We start from the raw sequence: 8441 nt of genomic DNA on the forward strand, positions 1-8441 counted from the left end.
GAGAGTTTGGATACTTGGGACAAGGTTGTTACTGAGTTTCTTACCAAATTCTTCCCACCAAAAAAGCTGACTAAGCTTAGGGTGGAGGTTCAGACCTTCAGGCAGAAGGATGGTGAAACTCTTTATGAAGCTTGGGAGAGATACAAGCTACTGACTAGGCAATGCCCTCCGGACATATTCGCCAAATGGACCCAACTAGATATCTTTTATGAAGGCTTGGGTGAAATGTCCAAGATGTGCTTAGATAATTCTGCAGGTGGTTCATTTCACAAGAAGAAGACACCGGAGGAGACTATTGAGCTTATTGAATTGGTTGCTAGAAACCAATATTTATATTTATCTAACAGGAACCCTGTGAACTCAGAGACTTCTTAGAAGAGAGGTGTGTTAAAAATGGAAGCTGTTAATGCTATTCTTACTCAGAACAAGTTAATGTCTCAGCAAATAAATTTACTTTCTCAGCAGATGGGTGGCATGCAAGTCTCAGCTATCAACACCCACAATCCACCTCAAGAGGTCTCTTATGACATGACAGGTAATTTTGTACAAAATGAGAATTATGATTATGCTCAATCTTTTTCTGAACAGGTCAATTACATGGGGAGTGCTCCTAGAAATTCCAACAATGATTCCTATTCTCAGACCTACAATCAGGGGTGGAGAAATCACCCAAATTTTGGGTGGAGGGACCAACCTTAGAAACCTCAGAATTTCAACAATAATTCTCAGGGCGGCTTCCAACAGAACAATCACAATAACCACCAATTTCAATCTCATCAACAACAACCACCTCCGCAGGCAAATTCTAAATCCCAAGAAGATTCTAATTAGGAGATGATAGGAGTTTTGTGTAGGAAACCAGAGCATCAATCAATAATTTGGAGATTTAGATGGGTCAAATAGCTACAAGAGTTAATGAAATTGATCAGAGGACCACTAATAGCCTTCCTGGTAATACAATTCCAAATCCAAGCGAGGAATGCAAGGCTATCACCTTGATAAGTGGAGAAGTGGCAAGTACAGAAGAACAAGTTAATGAGGAGCCAGTTGAAAAAGAAGATTGCAAGGTTATTCAATTGAGAAGTGGTAAAGTAGCTGGCTCTGAGACCAAGGTCAATGGAGAGTTAGTTGAAAAAGAAGCTCCAGATGAGAAGAAGGAAGAAGTAAAGCACGTCCCTCCAAAGCGTGCGAACAACCCATTCCCAGACTCTATTGACACTTATCCAACATTGCCAAAAGCTCCTGAGTACAAGCCTAAAATTCCATATCCTCAGAGACTTCAAAAGAAGACCAAGGACGAGCAGTTTTCAAAGTTCTTGGAAGTCTTCAGAAAGTTGCAAATCAATATTCCTTTTGCTGAAGTTTTGGAGCAAATGCCTCTCTATGTCAAATTCATGAAGGAGTTGTTGTCAAAGAAGAAGCCTTTAAAGGGAGATGAGACAGTGGTCCTGACTAAGGAATGTAGTGCTATCATTCAGAATAACTTGCCAAGGAAGATGCCGGATTCAGGGAGCTTTCAAATTCCATGCACCATTGGGAGCACAACCTTTGAGGAAGCATTATGTGATCTGGGAGCAAGCATCAATTTAATGCCCTTGTCTGTGATGAAGAAGTTACAAATCCAAGAGGCACAACCCACATGGATAGCATTACAGATGGCAGACAAATCTATGAAGTCTGCATACGGATTAGTGGAAAATATATTGGTCAAAGTGGGTAAGTTCTTTCTCTCAGCAGATTTTGTGATTCTTGACACAGGGGAGGATGAGAATGCCTCTATAATCCTAGGAAGACCTTTCCTAGCCACTGGAAGAGCTCTAATTGATGTAGAAGTGGGTGAATTAGTGCTCAGAATGCATAATGAACAACTGGTCTTTCATGTATTTAAAGATATACATTCAGCAGGTAAAGAAGAGAGGTGCATGCAGACTGAGCTTATTGATCCAAACCTTCAAGAACCCCCTGATGACGGACAGCAGAATCTGCAGCTCAAACCTCTTTTAGTGACAACCAATAAAATTCCTCCTGACATCAAACCTAAGTTTGGTGTCGGGAATGCATCATCCACCAAGGAGGAGGTTCCCAAAAAGAAGAAAGTACCCAGGGGATGGAGAAATAAAAAGATCCCCACTGAAGGTTTCTCCCCAGGAATGAAGGTGGTGTTGACTAGGAATCCAGTTTGGATTTATACAGTAAATAGAATCCTCTCTATGGAGCATATTGAGCTAATTTATGGAGACACAGGAAAGAAGTTCAAATTAAAGGGTGAAGAGCTGAGCCCCTATGATCCTCCTCCTTAGAGGAGCTGACTGTCAAGCTAGTGACGTTAAAGAAGCGCATGTCGGGAGGCAACCCGATGATTTCGTATCCTTAATTATTTTTTGTAGTAGTAGTTTTCTTACTTATTTGATTTTTATTGAGTTTTTACTATTTTTCTGATCATGCAGCTATTTTATAACAGGAACCGAACACTTCAGGCAACAGCAAAAAAAAAAAACAAGCACACGACGTGCAAGCATCGCTGACGCGTACGCGTCATATGTGTGTGCGTGAAAAATAAAAGTGAACAGAGAGTTGAGCAGGAGTGGCGCTGGAACTATGTTTTGCGCACAAACAAGTTGACGCGTACGCGTACCTCACGCGTGCGCGTCGATTACGCAAATGGCCACCCACGTGTGCGCGTCCCTAACGCGTACGCGTGACCCTAAAAAATGGCGTCAATGAATGTTTGGGCAGAGAGTTGTGATGGCTTGGGGCTGGAAGTGTGCTAGAGGCACAAACTTGATCATGCGTACGCGTCCCTGATGCGTGCGCATCCTTTCCACAAATGGCCATCCATGCGTGCACGTGCATGACGCGCACGCGTCATATGAAAATTTCGGTTCCCAGGCCACGCAAACAGAGAGTTGTGCGTGTGCGCGGCTGCCTTCGCGCAATTCGCACAAAACAAGGGCACGCGTACGTGTGCCAAACGCTTACGCGTCACTATCAATATCGGGCGACCCACGCGTACGCGTGCTGTACGCGTACGCGTCGCCTGCGGTGCACACCTCCACTAGTTTGCCGTCCAGTTTTAAATTTTCATTCTCTCTCCCTCCCAAATCCTAATTCTCTCTTGTTCTTTTGTCCTTTTATTCTTCTTTCATCATAATAATTATTTTTCCTTGTTTTCAGTTTTTCTTTGCCTGAGGACAATCAAACCTTTAAGTTTGGTATTGTCGCTTCGCTTATGGCTTTTCTGTTTATTTTCTTCATGGAGGAATGAGATGGCCACTAGCATAACTGAGGTGGTTGAGTTCTTTTCATTCTATTTCTCTTCCTTTCTTATCTTGTTATTTTCTGTTGCTTTGATTGCCTGCATGGTCTTTAGTACTTTCAGTTCTTAAATTAGTTTCATTCTGTTATTTGTCTCATGTACCGCTCATTGAAATTGAATCTAAAAAGAAAAAAAAGAAAAAAAAAGAAGTAATATATTGCATGAAAAATTGAGTTTATATTGAAGAGTAGTCTTATTCACTTAAATGTGGTGGTATTTTCTGTGACTCTGAATGCATGACATGAACAGTGCATATTTAAGTTTGAATCAAAGAATGTTGATGTACAAGGAACAGGAATTTAGAGAACTATTATGAAGTCTCTGCAATAAGTAAAAGTTTAATCCTTGAAGCAAAAGAAATAGTATTGAAAAAAAAAGGGGATATAAAAGTAAGGTCCAAGGCTCTGAGCATCAATGACTAGGGAGGTCAGACATGATTAAAAGCTCAAAGTGTTGTTTCCCTAGTCACATGCTTGTGGTGTTCTTGTGTCAAGCAATCCTTGAGACAAAACATTTAGAGTCGAGATCAATTGCAATTAGCAGAGTATGCCAAAGGCTTTGAGCACCACTGTTTGGGAGTAACTGAAAGAAAAATCAGAACTTAAAGAGAGTTCTCCAGTTAAGTACTTGTGCTGTTTCTGTGTCAAGTGAAACTTGAGACAAAACATTTAAAGTCACGGCTAGACTCAAGGTGCAAAGCACCAAAGAAAAGAGAAAAATTGTTGTGTTCAAGGGTTAAATTGAGTTACAAAAGACCAGAGAATTCATAATATTATTTGGATTCTAATTCCGAATGACAGTGACATCCTCCTGATTCAAAGGAGAGTGAGATGTCAAAACTGTTTAGAGTTACAATGAATAAACTCCATTTTTAGAAGAGACATGAGCATAACTGAACTCTCACCTCTCATGCAAATTCACATCTTAATCATATACTAATTTTGGTTGCTTGAGGACAAGCAACAATTCAAGTTTGGTATTGTGATGCGTGAGCATCTTTCCTATCTTTTCCTAATGAATTTGCATTTAAATTGTTGAGTTTAATCAATAATTAATTATCTTTTAGCCACTATGGATGCTACTTTGAGTCTTGTGCAATTCTATTTATTTTAGGTAGCCTTTGGATGGATTTGATGGAGCTTCCGCAGAAAAAGAGAAGAAGGCCATATAGGGCAGGAACAACTTAGAGGATGGAGAGGAAGCTTGCACAAATGGAATCAGCACAAGAATTAAAGGAGATGACAGCGAGGAGCGACGCGTGCGCGTATCTGACGCGTGCGCGTGATTTGGAGCTTTCCATGGCGACGCGTGCGCGTACCTGACACATACGCGTGAAAAGCGAAGTTGCACAGCGACGCTTGCGCGTACCTGACGCGTGCACGTGACACGCGAAGAAGACCATCGACGCATACGCGTGACATGCGCCATGTGCAGAAAATGCTGATTGCTGTAATTAATTCGAATTTAAACTTTAATTTTTATAAATAGGAAAATATATTATTTTAGTTTTAGAAAATAGATTTTAAATTAATTAGGATTAGATATAAAAGAGAAAAGAAACTTCTCTTTTAGGGAATTCCAATTCCAACATTAGTTAACTTTTCATTCCACCTCAGCCCAATTTTACAATCCTTATTTTTCTATCTAAACCATGAGCAACTAAACCTCCATTGTTAAGGTTAGGAGCTCTGTTTATTGTCTGGATTGATACTATTATTTTTTTATTTTAATTCATGTATTGATTTATAATTCAAGAATTGTTTTCGTTCTTTATCTTATGAATTTGGGTGGAACGGAAGTATGACCCTCTTTCTAATTGAATTCTTGTATAACTTGGAAAAGCTCTTTACTTAAACAATAGCTTGAAAACAATTTCTCCTAAATTCTAATTATCTGGACTTAACGGGATACGTGACATATAATCCTCTTATATTTGGGTAATTAGGATTTTTGTGGCATAATAACTAGAATTAAACTTCACCCCCTAATTGGAATTAATTGACCAAGGAATTAGCGGTTGATGAATTTTAGAGGAGACTAGAAAGGTCTAAGAAATTAGCGTCTAGTCACATATAGTTTGCCATGAATTAAATCTTGCATGTTTAAAATAGGTAGTAAGAAAAGTCAATCCAGAAAATAGATAACTCTGAAGCCTTAACTGTTTCTCCATACTCTATTCCCAACTTATTTATTTGCCTGTCTTTAATTTAATGCTTTTTGAACTCTCAACACTATTTTCTGTTTATCTAACTAAGTAAATTAATCAACCATTGTTGCTTAGTCCATCAATCCTCGTGGGATCGACCCTCACTCACCTAAGGTATAACTTGGTACGACCCGGTGCACTTGCCGGTTAATTTGTGGATTTAAATTCTGCACCACTGACATGCTTCGATGCAGTGGATTTAGCTGGAATCATGAAAAACAATATATCGAGGTTGACAGCAAAGATGTCCTTGATGCATGGTTGAAAGTGAGTGTAATTCATACTTTTTATTATAGCATATAAGCATTTGGTACCCTTTTAATTACACTGACAAGAAATGGTGATGTTTATAAAAAGAGGATTAGGATAAAGAGCCAGCGAAAATTGAGTCGTTTGTTCATGTTAATTTGAAAGTTCTTTTGTTCTATATTTCCCTTTTATGCTGTTGTTGCTGTGTGGGAATGGTGAGAGAGATTGATTAATGTAGTTGGAGCTGTGTCATTATTAAATTATTAGGAACTTGATTAATGTAACTAATTTGTAACTGTAGCTGTGTCATTATTAAAAACAAGAAATAATTGGTGAAAGTATAAGTGGTCAGAAAATGAGATTGGTCAAATTTGTATGTGTGTTTGTTTTGGTAACATTGTGTGGACTAATGTAGATGATTAACATTGTGTGTTTGTTTTGGTAACATTGGAATATTTTATTTAGATATGTTTGTTAAATCCGGTTTGTATATTCACAGGCACATCCAACCAAGTTCTATAGTCCTAGCAAGCTCTTTCCTCTATTTTACCGGCTGGAGGGTATATTTGGTAGGGATAGAGCCACGGGAGCAGGTGCAGTTAGTAGCTTTGATGCGGTGGAACATGTTAATGAAGATACTGAAGACACTGCAATTGGATTTGATGACTCTGAGATGTCTCCACATCCAGACATCGACGAAGGGCCAGCAGTGCAAGGACAAGCCTCACATTCTGAAGCTGGTGCGAATGGAGGAAGCATAAGGCATTATGGGAGGAAGAGAAAGCAAGTTGATGTTTTAGAGAGGATGACTGACCATATCCAGCAATCTTTCGCTGACCTATGAAAGAATGTCCAACTATTTACTGATGCCATTGTTGGTGGGAACGAGAAGTTTAAGGTCGGTGAGAAGCTTACACAGCTTGGGTTCGATGATGAAGAGGTGGTGAAGGCAATTTTGAAGTTTGCTGAGAGTCCAAATGTGTATGCACACTTCTGGAGCTTGTCAGATTCACAGAAGATTGTCTTTGTGTGTTCCATTATCTGAAGTTGACTGTTGATCGACACTTGTTATGTGGATTTGGCTTAGGGTATTAAGTTTTTCACTATAGGGATAGCTTATTTTGTGAGATGGTTATATTTTACATTGTTTAACGTACAAAGTTGGCTTAGGGTATACATTTGGCTGTATATTTTGGTATTGCCTTTATCTTTGTCTGTATTGAATAGGTTTTGTTGGCTTAGTACAATATTTTTGGTAGTGTGGTATTGCCTTTATTTTGGTCTATATTGAGTAGGTTTTGTTGGCTTAGCATAATATTTTTGGTATCCTAACACCCATGGTCTGTATTTTTGGTATCCTAACTCCCATGGCCGTCTAACTAACTTCTCAGAAATGATTTAACTAAACTAGATTAAGTATTTCACCTATCATAACTAACTTCTCCAGAATTTTCAGCAACGGGTCTTTGATTCATTCTAAGTTGAGGTCTCCCAATATGGAGAAAACACTTGGTCTTATTACGATCTATAACCCAGTTAATTTGGACATAGTGCTGAGTAAGAAAGGGAAAATAAAATAGTTGAATGCTAAAGCATGAATAGTAGATAAAATGAGAATACCTTCAAATTTTGAAAGAATATATACTAAGTTACAAATTGAGAAGAATAGCACATACCCATTCCTTTCAAAACATGTTATAAGGTAAATGCACTTGACATAAATCGTGTCTAAACCCAACCCATTTATGCTTAGATCTCTTTGGATCCATTTCGAGTAAATTAATTAAATTAAATTACTCACAGGTTGCAATATTATCACAACATAAAATAACTTTCTTCAATAATAAAATGCATCATACATGCGAATTTGACTAAAAATAAGTTTATACACATACTGAAACATGTAGTCATTTTATTTTTTTTTTTAAAAAATTTACACAATTTATCGCTTGCCTGTTTCAATTCAAAGGTCAAACTAAAACTTGAACAACAATACTATGACCAAAACAATATAGACTACAGAAACAAGTTGAAGGAGTGCTAACAATTTCAGAAACACAACATCAGTATGCAGATTTTCAACTCGTTCGATCGATTTCAAATTGGAATTCAGTTGACAAGAGCGATCATCTCCAACTTCAAAATGTTGGATACTAGGACCTGCCCATCTAAACCATCCATATCGTCTTACAGGACAGGCATAATACTTTCTATCTGAGTTGGCAATGCTATTTGAGACTTGTAATGGAGCTCTTAAACCACACTCACAAAATCATTCGCCCGTTACTTGTAGAAGCCGTTGTTAACCTGCAGGCTGCTATACATTTAAGAGTAAGAAAAAATCAAAACAATGATCAAGAAATAGTAACACAACACAAGATTCAATCAACTAGTACAAATAAAATTATTTAATAGCTAATCAAAGCAAATTTTCTTGCAGATTTCGGATTGAATAGCTAGTCAAAATAGAGATCAAGAAGTAGTTACACAACACAAGATTCAATCAACTAGTCCAAATAAAATTATTTAATAGCTAATCAAAACAAATTTTCTTGCAGATTTCAGATTGAATAGCTAGCCAAAACAGCGATCAAGAAGTAGTTACACAACACAAGATTCAATTAACTGGTCCAAATAAAATTATTTAATAGCTAATCAAAACAAATTTTC

Source organism: Arachis hypogaea, chromosome 16 (genome assembly GCF_003086295.3).
Source record: "Arachis hypogaea cultivar Tifrunner chromosome 16, arahy.Tifrunner.gnm2.J5K5, whole genome shotgun sequence".
Taxonomy (NCBI): Eukaryota; Viridiplantae; Streptophyta; class Magnoliopsida; order Fabales; family Fabaceae; genus Arachis; species Arachis hypogaea.